Genomic DNA, 15,735 nt, shown 5'->3' with positions numbered 1-15,735 from the left:
CGACAAGTTGAATGCAGAGCCAGGAGCCGTTACCTCCAAAAGAATCAAAATAATGCTAATCGGCCTACGCCAATCTCATTAATTTCAAATAATTCTATTTCAGAGAGTAAGAATGGCAAAACTGTTGATCCCCAGGTTAGTAATGAACCAGATGTAGGTAAAAGTAAACCTGTATTGTTTGGATTCCACTGGTAATTTATGACCATTTAACAAATATGTCTACCCAGGAAAATTGAAATCAGACCTCTACACTTAATGTTAAATTCTTGAGGGACACGGGATCCGCTAGATCTTTGGTGTTGGCAGGGTCCTTGTCTAACTTAGTTCCTTATACTGGAGAATATGTGGTCCTGGGAGGATTTCCCGATACGGTGGTTTCTGCTCCTTTAGTAAGGGTGGAGTTGTCCTTCCCAGGGTATCACAAGGTTACCGAGCTGGCGGTAGTTGAGAGCCTGCCAATACCAGGAATAGACGGAATCCTTGGGAATGATATGTTGAGTGCAGAGGGGCAGGAATTATTTCCTATTGTTTCGGTCTCGGCTTGCCCTGTGGCAATAACTACTCGAGCCTCTGCTAAGCGTGCAGCGGAAGCTGATAATGATGATGACCTAAATTTAAGTAGTTTAGAAGTAGAGGTAGAGAAGCCCGGGCTAGTAGAAGGTAGTAGTAGTAGTAGTTCTAGTTTTGGAATATTTAAATTATTGAAACCTGATTGTGACCGTCTCTCTTTCGTACAGGCCCAAAAAGATGAATTTTCATTCGAGTTAGGTAATACGGACGATTTGACCAAGCCTAGGTTTGCTGTTTTGAAAGGATTGTTGTATAGGGTCAGTCGTCCCCCAACTCATCAACTAAATGTGACTTCTTGTTTGAAACAAATTGTCGTACCTACCAAGTTTAGGGAGGCTGTGTTAAGCTTTGCACATGAGGACTCCTTTTCTGCCACTTAGGCTTGAGTAAAACTTTTTGTAGGTTAAGTAAATGTTTTTGGTGGCCAGAAATGAAGTCTTCGGTGAAGAAATTTGTAAGAACTTGTGAAGTGTGTCAGGTGATGGGTAAGCCCAATCAACCTATTCCCAAGGCTCCTCTTAACCCAATTCCTGCAATTGGAGAACCCTTTGCAGAATTGGTAATTGATGTGGTAGGACCTCTGCCTAGGACGAAGTCAGGGTTTACGCATCTCCTGACCATAATGGATAGAGCATCACGTTTTCCTGAGGCCTTTCCAATGAGGAAAGTAACCTCAAAAGCTGTCTTTGACAAATTAGTGGAATTTTTCTCCAGATATGGACTGCCTTGTAAAATTCAGTCAGATTGCGGCTCGAATTTTACAAGGTAGCGGGTAGTTTAAGAAGTTAAGTGTGCTGAACTGGCCATTCAGCACATTACCAGTGTACCCTACCATCCTGAGAGTCAGGGGGTGGTGGAAAGATTTCACCAGACCCTTAAGTATATATTAAAAAAATATTTTTATGAGCAAGGAGAGGATTGGGATAAGGGGCTTCCCTTTGCTCTCTTTGCCATAAGGAATTTTCCCAATTCTTCTACCGGCGTTGCTCCCTTTGAATTAATATTTGGGCACAAGGTTCAAGGACCTTTGGAAATCTTCCATGAATTGCTTGAAGCAAATCAGAGAGGAGAGCGTACGGTGGGAGAAGTTGTTAGTGAACTTAAGTCCAAGTTAGCCGTAGCTTGGAAGTATGCCAAAGATAATTTGTCTGCTTCCCAAGCTATGATCCAAAACCAAATTTGACCAGAAGTGAAGGTATGATCATTGAGTCAGGTGACTTTAGTATTAGTTTTTAAGTACAGACCCAGACAACTTCCTTGAACCCAGGTACAAGGGCCCCTGGAAGGTGTTGAGAAAGTTGTCTGAGGTCAATTATAAAGTTGAAGCCCCTGGAACTCGACGTAAATGTAAAATTTTCCACATAAACAGGTTGAAGTCTTACTCTTCTGATAGACGGGATCCTTTGGCCATTGTTTTTGAGCCAGTTATGAGTGTGGTTGCACCTGTGGAGGAAAACTTGGAAGATGTTTTGGACCAGGTGCCTTCAGATGCTCTAGGTAATAACTTACAAAATTTAGGTGTTTTAAAAGAAGGGTTAGAACATCTGGAGGCACCTCAGAAACAAGATATATTAAGCTTAATTATGGAATTTTCTGACTTGTTTCAGGTCTCTCCAGGAAGGACGAGGTTGCTCCAGCACGATGTGGATGTTGGGGACGCTTCTCCGGTTAAACAAAGCCCATATCGCCTCAGTCCAGAGAAGCGTGCCATTGTGGAAGATGAAATTAAATACATGCTGGAGCACAATCTCATACAACCATCAGTAAGCCCATGGAGTTCTCCTATAGTCTTGGTGAAGAAGCCTGATGGTAAATATCGTATGTGTGTTGACTATAGGAGAGTAAACTCTGTTACTAAAAATGATTCCTCCTTTCCTCTCCCCGTATTGACGATTGTCTGGGACCTGATAGGTCCTGCTAGGTTCATTACAAAATTGGATGTTTAAAGGGGTATTGGCAGGTTCCCCTATCTGGCCGTGCCCGTGAAATTTCAGCATTTGTGGACACCCTCCCCAGGGCTTTACGATGAAGAACGCTGCCTGTACTTTCCAGCGTCTGATGAACAGGGTGATTTGTGGCCTGGAAGGTACAGAAAATCTATATAGATGACTTGGTGGTACACAGCAATGACTGGCGGACCCACCTGGTAAGATTAAGAAAAGTTTTTGAGGCACTTAGGGCCGCCGGTCTTGTTGTGAATCTGGGTAAATGTGACTTTGGGAAAGCTAAAGTTAGTTATTTGGGTCACGAGATTGGCTTGGGTAAAGTGGCTCCTAAGCAAGCCAATCTCGAGGCCATAGTTGCTTTGAAGAGACCGTGTAATGTCAGAGAGGTTCGTAAAGTGCTGGGTATGTTGGGATATTACCGTAGGTTTGTCCGAAACTTCTCTGACCTTGCACAGCCTCTAACTAATTTATTGAAAAAAGGGCAGAAATTTATTTGGTCTTCTCGATGCAAAGAAGCATTTTTAAAACTTAAGATGTTACTCGTGTCTAATCCAATATTGGTTTCTCCCAATTTTCAGAAACCATTCATCATAGCCGTTGATGCCAGTGACGTAGGAATTGGGGGAGTCCTCTTTCAAAGGAGTGATGATGGTGAAGTACGCCCCGTATCTTACTACAGCCGTAAGTTACTGGAGGCGGAAAGAAAGTACTCCACCATTGAGAAGGAGGCTCTTGCATTGGTGCGGACATTGGTACATTTTAAACCATATGTAACCAACTTTTCGTTCCCCATAGAAATTTGGACCGACCACAATCCGTTGGTATTCATTGAACGTATGAAGGGATCAAACCAGAGGATTCTTCGTTGGGCCCTTCAGCTGCAAGAGTTCAATTTAATTATAAAACACATTAAAGGGGTGGATAACTGCATCGCGGATGCTCTCTCACGTATCTAAGTTTTGGGCCTCTCCCTCTGTTTAATTAGGCGCTCTCCGTATTCCTGGTTGCATGTGTTGAGGTTACATCCATGTCTCGGTAGTATGTATATATTTAGTTCGGGTAAAAGGTTTGTGCTCTTGTAAATTGTTCCAGGACCTGGGTTGGTGTGGATAATTCTAGTTTTTTTTTTTTCCCTCTTTGTATGCCTACTAAAATTTATTGTTGACAGGTATAGGATTGAATTTCTGTCCAAATGTTTGGTGATGTATTTATAACTTGCTATGTTCTTGTCCTTTTGTTTAGGTTTAAGATGTTTTTACCTTGATATTGGTTTATTACTGTAGATACTAGGTTTAAGACTCGTTATTTTTTTTTTTTTTTGCTTTGGTTTAAGATATTTGATCTTATCAGTGGTTTATAGTAGCATTAGAATGTACCCTTAATTTTTTTTTTCTTTTTGTGGCCCTGCATTTTCTGATGTTTTGTCCAGCCATGTGGCTTATCATAAAAAAAATTTTGCATTTAGTGAATGAAAATTATTTTTCTTGGGGGAGGAAGGTGTCATGTTAAATTAAGTTATTTCATTGTTTATAAATAAATTCGGTCGCCTTCGGCAGAGTAATTGCTAACTGCCCTTTTCATAAGAGTGCTGCGATAACCTTCGCAAACCCCTCCGCCTTCGTTAATTAGTGACATGGGCCCATTACACTCTGGTTTTATTTTTTTTTCTATTTTTTTTCCTTCGAGGTGTTTGGGTTTTAGTTGAGAACCGTGGACGAGACTGCTGCTGCCTGGGACGAGGAGTTCGGACCCTACCTTGATCTCAGACGTAGATCCTAATTTAGCAGCCGTTGATGGACGCCTTTTCTTTTTCCTCATAAGGAATTGTGCCTTTGGAGGATTGTTTCGCTGGTGTCTTTGAGCCACCTGCGGTAAATTGTACACTTCTTTGGATCACGGCCCACGTATGCAGGGGCTATTGTCACTGCGATAGCCACCTCCCGCTTGTTACGTCCTGCAAGTGTATGTGTCACTTGCGACCTCCCTTCGCTTTGCGTCATTTTCCCTGCCTGAGGATCCCGCGGGAAGACGGTGCTGTCGTTCCGTCCCGGCACTGTTGGAGGTACTATAGCCGTGATCAAAGAGCGTCATCACATCTGCTACGCTGCTCGTCTGTGGACCGAGGGTCCGTTAGGAGGAACGTAGGGAGTCATTACCCAGGTAAAGTTACGATCTTTTCATTTATCGTTATGGATACGCCCAGCCCGTTTACCTTGGTGTTAATGATACTCCCTCTGATGCTGATGAACGTTCAAACCCCTCTCTGTCGTCTAATCCATATATGGATAAGTAGTGATACAAGTATCTCACGGATAGTTAGTGCAGTGTGGAGATATATATTATATATTATATATATATATATATATATATATATAATATATATATATATATATATATATGTATCTATAAATTATGACCCTCAACATAATTCTTTTATGAACATGTATTTAATTATTCATGCATGTGGTTTAATGTTATAGGCGCATTTGTATGCAGCATTGTGTTGTTTTATTATTTTGTTATTGGGTTTAGTCTTTATGATTTGTGTGTAGGCAGGTAATTTTAAGGTTTTCTGCCTTTTCATTTCTCCTGACTTCCTTCTGCCTATCTATTTAGTAATAGGATAATGGTTTGTTGATTTTTATGGGCCCGGCTTAATATATGAGCCATACTTTTGATCTGTTTAGTTTTTCTATGTTAGGGTTTAGATTATTAGCTGTAGGTCAACCTTGGGTATTTAGAGGACTCGGTATATTAGTCCTCCAAGTTATTTTGTAGTCTGTTGGAGTTCATCTTAGTAGCTTTAGGTTACTCCTGATACCAGGTTGAATTTATTTAAGTGAAGTGTAATAAATGTTGTTAGATTTTTCCAGTGTTTTTGTTCTGTCTTCCCTCAATTCACCGAGTTACATAAATAATATACTGCCTACGACTCCTTTAAAAAATTAAAATCTAAAGAACCTGAACTACGGCCTACACAGGTCGTAACACAAGGTAATGTAGGGCTATCAGATTTCGGAACCTTAAGTTTTTGTGTCAAGTAAGGGATTGCATTTTGAGAGAAAATCCTCCTTCAGTAGAATTTGAGACAAGGGCTAAAGTATTTCTATTTTGAAGTTTCTAAGACGAAATTTGTTTTTCAATTTCATCTCCTTTAAAATACATCAGCGTGAGTACCACAATGAATTGTGGAGAGAGAATTACAAATCTACACGGTTGAGAGGAGTGATGACATGTCTGAAGAATGCTGAGAAAATAGGATATTCTACAGAGTATTCCTTAAAGAAGAGAAGAGGGGAGAAAGTCTGCAGAAATTGAGCGGAAAGAGGACTTGCCATCTGTGAGAAAAGGGAAAGCTGGTAAACCCAGCTGCCCCTTCAACAACCTTTGTGGGGTAGATTAGAGGAGACGATGAAGTGGCAGTTGTCTGAGAAACAACAATCCCTTATTAATGACGTTATTTTTTAATAGATCTATTGGGTGGAGAAGGACTGTTATGCAAACCAAAATTGGTGTTCCTAATATTTATTTGTTCCGACAGGGCATACAAACCTGAGGTCCTTTTACAATAGGAAGGTACTAGCGGCAGCTGGATAGGTCGTAAGCTTTCGAACAAGGGGTTCGGTAGTTAACTGCTTGTCCGACAGGCGCGCGCGCGCGACTGGGAGGTAAACAAACCACTTTTGCTTTCGGCCTGCTGGCGTGTAGACGTGTATCATCGCTCTCTGCCCGCTTCATCGTCGTTGCTTTCGCATGGTTGTGTTTTTCTTTTTCTATATCTAGTGAAACTGAATAGTAAGTACAATCATTTCATATTTATTTCCATTGAATTCAATTGTGAATTAAAGGATCTTGGTTTCTCCACGCCCTACGATTACCCGAGTGCCGGGACTGAAGGGCGTAAGTGCGGGAATTCATTTTTCCCAGAAATGATCCTCGTATTGTGTATGCTCGGTGCCGAGGGCGGGAGAGCGCTCGCTCCGAGCTTATATTTTGGTTGGAAATGTGTAGATGAAAATATTAAGTAAGTGCCCTTTTCATTTATATTTTTTTTTACCTGTATGCTCGTTGCCGAGCGAATGCGCTCGGCACGAAAACTTATTCTGTATGGAAGTGGAATCGCAAGTACAGTATTCTTTTTCATTTTCATATATTTATTTTGATTGTAGCAATACTCATTTTGGATCAGTTTCCGCTCTTACCCGGAAATTGATCCTTTCCCCTTTTTATTTGAATGAAGTGAAATCGCAAGTGCAGTTCTTTTTCATTTCCATATTTTATTGAGATTGCAAGTTATTTACTTGGATCAATGGTTTCCGCTATTTACCCGGGAATTGAGCCTTTCCCGTTTTTATTTTTGTATGGAAGTGGAAAATGGCAAGCGCAGTACTTTTTCATTTTCATTTTCATATATTTAATTGCATCAATTCATTATGGATCAAGGTTTCCGTTCATAATCGGGAATGGATCCTTTTACCCTTGCGCTCGGTACCGAGGGCGCAAATGCGCTCGCTCCGAGCCCTTATTCATTGTGAAGTGAATTGTAATGCAAGATTATTTTTCATGTTATTCCTTTTATTATTGATTGCATCAATATTTATTTTGGTTCAAGTTCCGCTCAGTCAGGGAATTGATCCTTATGCCCTTGCATTCGGTGCCGAGGGCACGATTGCTCTCCGGCTCTTATTATTATTGTTGGGTACATGGGTGCTGTGCGGGGGTGGGGAACGAGGGGACGAGAATCCCCCCCCCCCCCCCCCCCCGCGCAGCTCCCACAGATGGCCCTTCCCTTTGGGGGGAGGTTATCTGGGTTCTTCTCCTCGCCCGATCCGTCGAGCGCGGGGGCGGGGGGGGCGCTCGGTGCCCGATGTACAATTGTATTCGGGGTCTTCCGCTCGTTCCGGGTGTGGGCTTACCCCCCCCGCGCGAGGGGACTTCCCCCCCCACTAATCACTACTACTGTATTTCCGCAGGTGCTATTGCCACGAGGGTGGACCTTGGTGAGGTATGGCGTCCTTCGATTTGCAGGGCGTGCCTTAGTGTTCCAGGGGCGGCGGTTCTATGTCTGGGCCTGCTGCGGTCACCCATGGAGTGGTGACCACGACAACGATATCGACTCCAGGTGACGACGTCCCTCCTCACCTAGTGTACTCGCCTCACGTGGTAACAGTCTTGCCTACAGCCGCTGTGAAGTGCCCTTCGCCGTACCGAGAGGGGGCGTGCCGCCGCCACTCGTGGTTGCTGCGCTGCCGCGACCACACTTCCACTGCCCTAGAACTCGCCCCTGGATCTGCCGCCGGTACCAGGATGTTGCTGGCTGCTGCTCCACCTCCTGTGTTTCCGGTGCTGCCTGCCGTACCTGCCGATTCTGTACAGACTGTCCATGCAGTTGCTGCGCTGGCTGTCCCTGCCGTTGCTGCGCTGGCTGTCCCTGCCGTTGCTGCACTGGCTGTCCCTGCCGATGCTCTGCTGGCTGTGCCTGCTGTTCCTGAGATGCCCATACCTGCTGACGTCGTCCCTGTTCGTGGTGGTACTACCCCAGACTTTGGTCGTGTACAGGTGCGTCCGGGCCCTGTGGCTTCGGCTACAGCAGCCCCGGCTCCGCCCTGGATGGCAGATCTTACGTCTGTCCTGAGGAAGCTGACGAAGAAGAGGAGGAAGGTGTCGTCGTTGTCGTCTTCATCTTCTTCATCGTCGTCGGCTGCCGCCTCTTCCCCTTCGACAGCTAAGGCTTCACAGCTGAGGAAGAAGGAGGTTGCCTCCTCCCTCCTAAGAAGTCTCCCTCGGGAGCTTCTCGGGACCCGTCTCACCTCGGTGGGACAGGAGGGTTCCTTTCGCTGGTCCTCCTGCTCCTTCGGGAGCGGGGCCCATCTCTTCTTCCGCAAGGAAGAAGACTACGGGGACCAGAGGGGTACCGGCTAACACCGGTACTTCCTCGCCTGGTGTCAGTGGTTATGCCACTGCATCAGGGTCTGTCTCAGCCTCTCGTTCGCGGGAGGTACCGAGTGTACGGTCGCCTACCAGCGACCGTGCAGCCAGGAACCAGACCTCTGAGCCCGCTGGTTCACGGCACGGAGCGGAAGACTGGTGACAGCCGCTCATGCGACTCTCACCAGACCAGCTCTCGCGGCGACCAGCTCGCTACCCGGGATGACGTGACGGTCCACGACCGGCCACGGGCTGAGGCTGGGAAGAGGTCCCCCCATTCGCCGGTGCCAGCCACGGCTGGAACCAGCGACGTGACGTGCCGGGCTTAACGGTCTTACTCTGCAAGATGCTGTGACTTCCGAGATCCAGAGGAACTTTGCCGAGGTTATGGCACTGATTCGTCAGCACAACAACCTCTGGGAAGGATCGCCGCTCCCACCAGCAGAGCCACGTCTCGGCTCGAGTCGTTTTGGGGCCCGAGAGGGAACCCAAATCGACGGTGGGTCTGCCGCGATCGGAGCTTGCCGACTGTGTTGAACCAGGTAGTCTCTCGTCTCCGGACAAGAAGGCTCTCTCAGTTCTGGCCGGTCGAACAAGCTACTTCACCTCCTCTACTGCGACAGAGGCGTTTCTACGTGTCTTCGGACACCGTATTTGAATACCCCTTTGGTCCTCCTGAGAGGTTTCGACCTCGACGAGGACTGGAATGAGTCGGAGGACGGTATCGGCTCTCTCCTGGCAGGTGTCGATCAGCCCCACCCAGACGACGTTCACAGTGGCGGCAGACCCTTACCTACAGTATGAGTTCGTAACCCTCCTCGGGGGAAACGTTTTCTCCTGACGATACGTTTTCCCAGGCTCTGAGAGGCCATCGCCGTAAGGCGATGGCTGCTCCTTTTCTTCTCCAACTGCTAGTTCCGCTGGGAAGGCGAGCCAGTATCCAATTCCTCCCCCATTCCCTCTCTCTTACGGCTACGAGGGAAAGGGGAGGGATCCTACAGAAATTTCTCTGTAAGATCCCACGTTAGGGGCTGCGCTACCGGGGGGACCTTCGGGTCCTACCTGACGTAAGCCCCGGTCGTTGAGGAGGGATCCTGCCCCTTTCTTGATTTCTACGGGAATCGAGAGGACCACCAGCCGATATCGTTTGACGAATTCGGTGGGGGTTTCGCAGAGTGCTTAGAATTCTACGGAAGTTTCTAGCGCACTCAGAAGATTCGAGTTTTTTACGATCTCCAAACACTTAGGCAGAGAGCACGGTCCAAAGTGAGCAAGAACCCCTAGATATAACACGATAATCGGAACCTCGCTTATGCTCGAATTCCTGTAATTTCTAGCATTTGGAAGAAGACTGCTGCTGAAAGAAGAGTATCTCACAGTAGGCGATTAACCTGGAATAGAGAAGAACGGACGGGAACTTCCAGTTTGGCTTGAACTATCGTCTTCGGTATTCTGTCACCATGAAGCTTTCCTTTGGGAAAGACTTCTCCTTCCACTCTCTTGACTAGAGAACGAAGGCGGTCTATCTCCAATCCTTATTCTCATTCCTCGAGGGGAAAAGAATTTAGGATGGAGGTCGTGGTACAGAACCTACAAATACTACGTACATTACCCTCGCGACATGATTCTTTTAACAGTTGAATTGTCCGGGGGGTAGGCCCATACCGTAGTTAACTCTACGGTTTGTGACCGAGACGAATTGTATCTTAATTGAACTGCAACTCGGGGTTGCCTGCAACCTCCCAGCAGTTATCAGTTTCGATTTTAGATACTTGGTACTGTCACGACAACACCAAATCAGCTTTTGTATTTACCGAAATCCGTTTCGTTTAAATATAATTGCTCGAGCGTATTCTTTATGCTCGATGGTTCTAGCCGAAACGCATTCCTTCTGGAAGGGAATAACTGGCAAACTCAGGATGACGAGTCACCGAGAGTACTGCGTATTGAACTGCCTGATAGCAGCTCAGTATCAGCTAGGTCTCCGAGATGCACGGTCGGTTACGGTCTCTCCTCTCCCTGGTTTGATTGACTACCGAACCATATCTACTACCCAACAATCATGGACTTAGGTCTCTGATTAACGGGGATTCTCGCAATAATGAAGGACCATCTACTGCTGTGACGCTCTATTTCATCGCCTTCGACATTGCGAGAATTTTCAACAGAGATATCTCTTGGACTCTTTCATCTTTCTGTTTACCGCACGGTAACAGAAGTCTGTATTAGTCTCCCGCTGCATCGCACCGCGATAATGCGAATGATTTTTGCAGACATCTGAGTTTGTCTTCAAAATATCTCGTATTCGTAGGTGTGCAATTATTCATTGTTCGCCCCGAATTAACAGTTTGTTCATGAAACTTACCTGTCAGATATATATATAGCTGTATTTTTCTGAAGTCCGACAGAATTTAACAAAAAACTTCCGACACACGCAGTTGGTCGGCAGGTGGTTAGTACCCATTCCCGCCGCTGGGAGGTGGGTATCAGGAAAAACCATTCCATTTTCTATTCATAATTTTCTGTCGCCGGTGCTGAAAAACATCTGTTTTCAGTACCTTCCGTCAAGAAGATTTTGGAAACTTCATTGCCGCTAAGTATCCTAATTGTCTTTTGATTTATTTACTTGGATTTGTGGCTAGGCATACGCTATCTAAATTGATTTGAAATTTGATTCATTTTTGCATAAGATATCTGAATCTAGTTAGGCTAGTTTCAGAGGGTGTTGTCTGCAAAAGATAGGGTGTGGCTACCGAAAGCTTCGGTAGATCCGCACTTGGTATGCACGAGGGGTTTGGGTCTCGCTTCTTTGTTGAGATTTGTCATGTAAGGAGTGTGAGACTTTGTCTATTCCGTAAGGAAGACGTATGATCGTATGTACGCAATTAATCAGTAAACATGTCTAATTCCGTAAGGAAAAAGTATGATTTGTATGTACGCAATTAATCAGTAACAAAAGTCAGGGTAGTGAACCTGCTAACCTTCCTGTAGACTTTATTTTGCCTAACCCTATAGTATGGCCTACGGGTTATGAATAGTCTGCGAGAGGTGATCGCTCTCCTTCATTGTTGTGAAGAGTGCTACTGTGATTGTTACTCCTAACCCTGTAATGTTGCCTTCGGGCCCTAAAACAGTGTCTGATAGTTATTGTTGCCCTTTTCTTATACTCTTTCGATTCGTAACTTAGAATCGAAAGTGCTGCTTTAGAGAGCAATAGTGAAGTGGCTAAGTGCAGTGATAGTGCCCCTTGTGTAGTGGAGGGTGCGTCAGATCGGCCTTATAACGCCTCTAGGTCTAGACCTCTGTCGGACTCCAGGACCACAGGGAGAGGGCATGTCGAAAGCCGAAGGAGGGTTACGAGGACACGATCTGGCGTGCCTCGGCAGTTTCTGATGAAAATCCCCAGACTGCCAAAGTTCGTGCACGTGCACGAATCCTGAAGGATTATTCTCGTCCTCCGAGGCGTCCTCCCCGCGCAAGGGTTGGAGCTCTCGGAAGGACTCGCGCCCTCTAAGAAGCTTTAGAGAAGAGGACACTTCACGTCCTCTCTCTCGTCAGGAGGGGGAACGTCAGATCCGCCCCATAACGCCTCTAGGCCTGGACCTCTGTCGGACTCCCAGGACTAGGGAGAGGGCATGTCGAAAAGCCGAAGGAGGGGGTTACGGGGAACCCACATCGATCTGGCGTCCCTTCGGTAGGACCTGTTGACGTTTCCCAGCTGCGGAAGATCGTGCACGTGCACGAATCTCGAAGGACTCGCGCCCTCTAAATAGAAGCTTTATAGAAGAGGACGCTTCACGTCCCCTCACTCGTTATGCGTTTCAGTGAGAAGTAAGAAGGCGAACGTCGCCTGATCACGTGTAACGTCTTTCCACCGAGAAATATGAAAAAGAAGGCAGTTTCTCTCGCTTGTTTTGACGCCTGTCAGGAGCGTGACGCTTTTCTGCACGCTTCTTTTGACGCTCGGCTTGAACGGGACGCTCGGATGGACGCCAGGCGCGCGCCAGTGGACGCCGAGCGTCCTCGCCAGTGGACGCCGAGTGTCCTCGCAAATGGACGCCGAGCGCGCGCCAGCGCACACCAGGTTTGTCTTCTGGCTGAACGTTTCTGTGTAACTCTTCAGACTTCAAGCTCTTGTTTAAGATTTGAGCCTCAAGAATGTGAAGTAAGCATGCTTCGGAGGAAGCTTAAAGTGAACAGACAACTTCGTCTTCGAACCCAGCAAGACCTCGGGTTTCGTGAATTCAAGAGGTCTCTGTCAATATTATATTGCTTTTCGCAAAGGTGGATGGAGTTAAGGAAAGACTCAAGGGAAGATCTCGTTTTCTCCTACCGCAGTCAAGACTTTGCGATAAGGCAGTTACGGGTTATGTAAAGGCTCGACGTCTCGGCGACGTTCAGTAGGATTCTTGCAAAGGCATTCATCAAAAGGACGCTCTTCAGGAAAGCGCAAGACAGGACTTCCTTTGCCACCTTTGCCATACTGCCAATAAATTTTCAAGCTTTAGCAGGCATTAGTGATGAACTGAGAGGAGAGAACTGGTGGAAAGTTTCTTCCTCTTCCCAGGATAATTTTTGCAAGCTTTTTAGCCCATCTGAAAGGGTTTTTCAGATGATAGATTTTGTTAGTTTCTAGTCTGGGACTACGCTGCCGAATTGAACATCGTTGTTCTACCTGCCGTAAGCCCTGTCTCTTAACAGGATTCTTGCCCCTTTCTCGTTTGAGACGGAATCGAAAAAATAAAATGCTCGACTTCCTGGATTACGTTTTGTCAATTCAGTGACTTTCACCCCCATTGACAATATACTATCGTTTTGTCAAGTAAGTGGGTATCCCCTCATTGACAAAATATCTTTGTCCCGTAATGGTTAGTTCTCATTGACAAGCATCTCTTTAACAATTGATATTACGTAAGCGAATAAGCTCTTATTGGCAAGATTCGGAAGAGCTCTCATTCGTCATTCGCAGACTCGTACAAGAAATAGACTTGTAGACTACGTCAATGAACGCTTATGTCCAATAACATAAGAAGCTTGAGCTGTCTGCTTCGATTCTCTAAGTTTTGTTCATGAAACTTGCCTGTCAGATATGTATGTAGCTGTATTTCCGAATTCAGCTATATATATGTCTGCCAGTAAGTATGAACAAACTTTATTGTGATATAATAAAATATTTTGCCTTGCGTTTATTTTACTACTGGTTGGTTCAAGTCATACACGCTTGCTGTAGTTACCTCTTCGGATGGCAACCGATAGGTTCTATTTGTCTATTATTTTAAGGACATTTAATCGTTACTCCTGCAGCCTTCCAGGAGTTTCCGATTTATCTTTTACCGTTGTATGGTAGTGTTCTGACGACACAAACGCATCTATATATTTAGCGTTTTCTGTTTCGCTTAAATTATACCAGCTTGAGAGTCTCTTTTGCTCAAAAAATAACGGACCTATTTCTTCGTAGAATAGGGTAGCTGGCAACCCAGACATAAAGTTAAGAGACGACGTTCGTAAGCGCTGCTGCTGGCTGCTGCTGTGTCTGTTGCCAAGTTCCCCACCGAGCCGCCAGTAACAGATCGTGCGCTGTCATGCGCGGTAGGTTACGTCTCTCTCTCCTGCGGGATTGACTGACTAACCGTATCTCTGTGCTGGCGGTTACGTCTCTCCTGCGGGATTGACTGACTAACTGTATCTCTGTCCTACAATCACGGACTTTAGCCTAAGATTGAGGGGATTTCTTACGTGAATGAATAAACGTTGACATTCGTTTTGCCTTACTATGTTCAACAAGAGTTTCATCTCAATCCTTTCGGTGCTCGTTACCGCACGGTTATAGAACTACGAGTCTACCGCAACATTGCACGTTTATATGCTCTACCTGCTTAGTGGCAAAGCACAGCCTTATAGTGGGAAGTAAGCATACTCGGGGAGGACATGGATGAGCTTGCTGGGGACCATTTCCTTCCTGAAGAAGTTTGTTTCCCCGAATAGACTGCAATTCAGGACCACAGTTTTTTTCCTACAGGAAACTGAAATATTATTCAAGAAATCTAGGAATTATTCGGACATCTCTCAGTGCGTCATGATAGAAAGAGGTGCCGGACATCTGGATAGTGTTTAGATGTCCTGGATCTTAATCTGAAAGAAGTAAATGCAATTCGGTCGTCCCTCCAGTCCTCGAAACGAGTTTTTTGGAACCAGTGGTCCACATCAACTCTGATATTCCAGCAGCTCTCATATCTTAAGAAGTATCTTCTCTCGGTCCCTGCTCGAGTTTACGAGGGAAAGAGCCTATTATAACAAAAACAGGCGTAGAATGTAACGATTCCTCTAGAGGTTCGTTACAGGATTGCAAAAAAGTCCGTACGAATCGTCTCGATCGGACGGCAGCAACTTTTGACTTCCGAGTGGAATCTTTCTTTAGAAGTATGTTGAGAGTTGTGAAGACTTTAGGGACGCCCTTTCATTCTTCTCTTCGATATGTTGAGGACGAAGAGGCTTCTTCTTCTCTGCTCCCTTTTTCTCGATCCGGGATCGGTACCATTAAACGCCATCCTATTGATATTGAACGGGGATGGATGTTTAGTCTCTTTTCCCTTTTTTTTTTTTCAATCGCTTAGGAAATGTAATGAGGATTTATGACGTCACAGGGAGCGACAATGGACGCTGATCGCAGCCCATGTTGGCCTTCAGGATCCTGGATTCACAGAGGCCACATCCTTCCTAGTTCAGTTCTTTCCAAGGACCTTTTCCGAGAGAGTCGGTCTACTCTAACTCGAAAGGTACCTATAACCTCTCCGCTCTGAGTCTGGACAACGTTCAGACTATCGAGATGTTGACAGGAATAAGATTACCGTCTTCCATTTCCGTCTGAAGAATGGGATAAGCTGGCAGTCACAACTATTAAAGAATACGCAAATATGTTGTTGACGGCTTTTGGGCTCAGAGATTTGCGTCTGTCAAACAACAAGGCCTTCACGATCTTTGAGTTCTGTGGAATCTCGAAACTCGCTCACCATCTACTTTTGTCTCACCTGTTTTCTCGGAGTCAGACACTCGTGCGAGATCAGGCGACATATAGTAGCCCTGAGTTCCGTTGTTGACGAAGTCCGGGGTTGCGGTTTATACACCCCCGATGATCGTGTAAACATGAGACCAGGTTGGACTGTCAGGCATTCTTCCTTCGGGACTGAATCGCCTTTTTTGCTCCTTGTTCCTTTCTCCTGGCACCAGAAGCTCGAGTCAGGAGTTGATTCGCTGACGACGTTGGGTTGCGTTGATACACCCCCCAAGGTGG

The 15,735-nt window shown here is 45.8% G+C and overlaps 1 long non-coding RNA gene across 3 annotated transcripts in view; it reads right to left on the bottom strand.

The window, feature by feature from the left end:
• The window catches only part of LOC135207122 (uncharacterized), a 109,041-nt gene that overhangs the window by 59,777 nt on the left and 33,529 nt on the right, over window positions 1-15,735 (bottom strand). The window lies entirely within an intron of this gene.

The sequence above is a fragment of the Macrobrachium nipponense genome, chromosome 32 (genome assembly GCF_015104395.2).
Source record: "Macrobrachium nipponense isolate FS-2020 chromosome 32, ASM1510439v2, whole genome shotgun sequence".
Taxonomy (NCBI): Eukaryota; Metazoa; Arthropoda; class Malacostraca; order Decapoda; family Palaemonidae; genus Macrobrachium; species Macrobrachium nipponense.
This window is presented reverse-complemented; position numbering and strand designations above follow the sequence as displayed.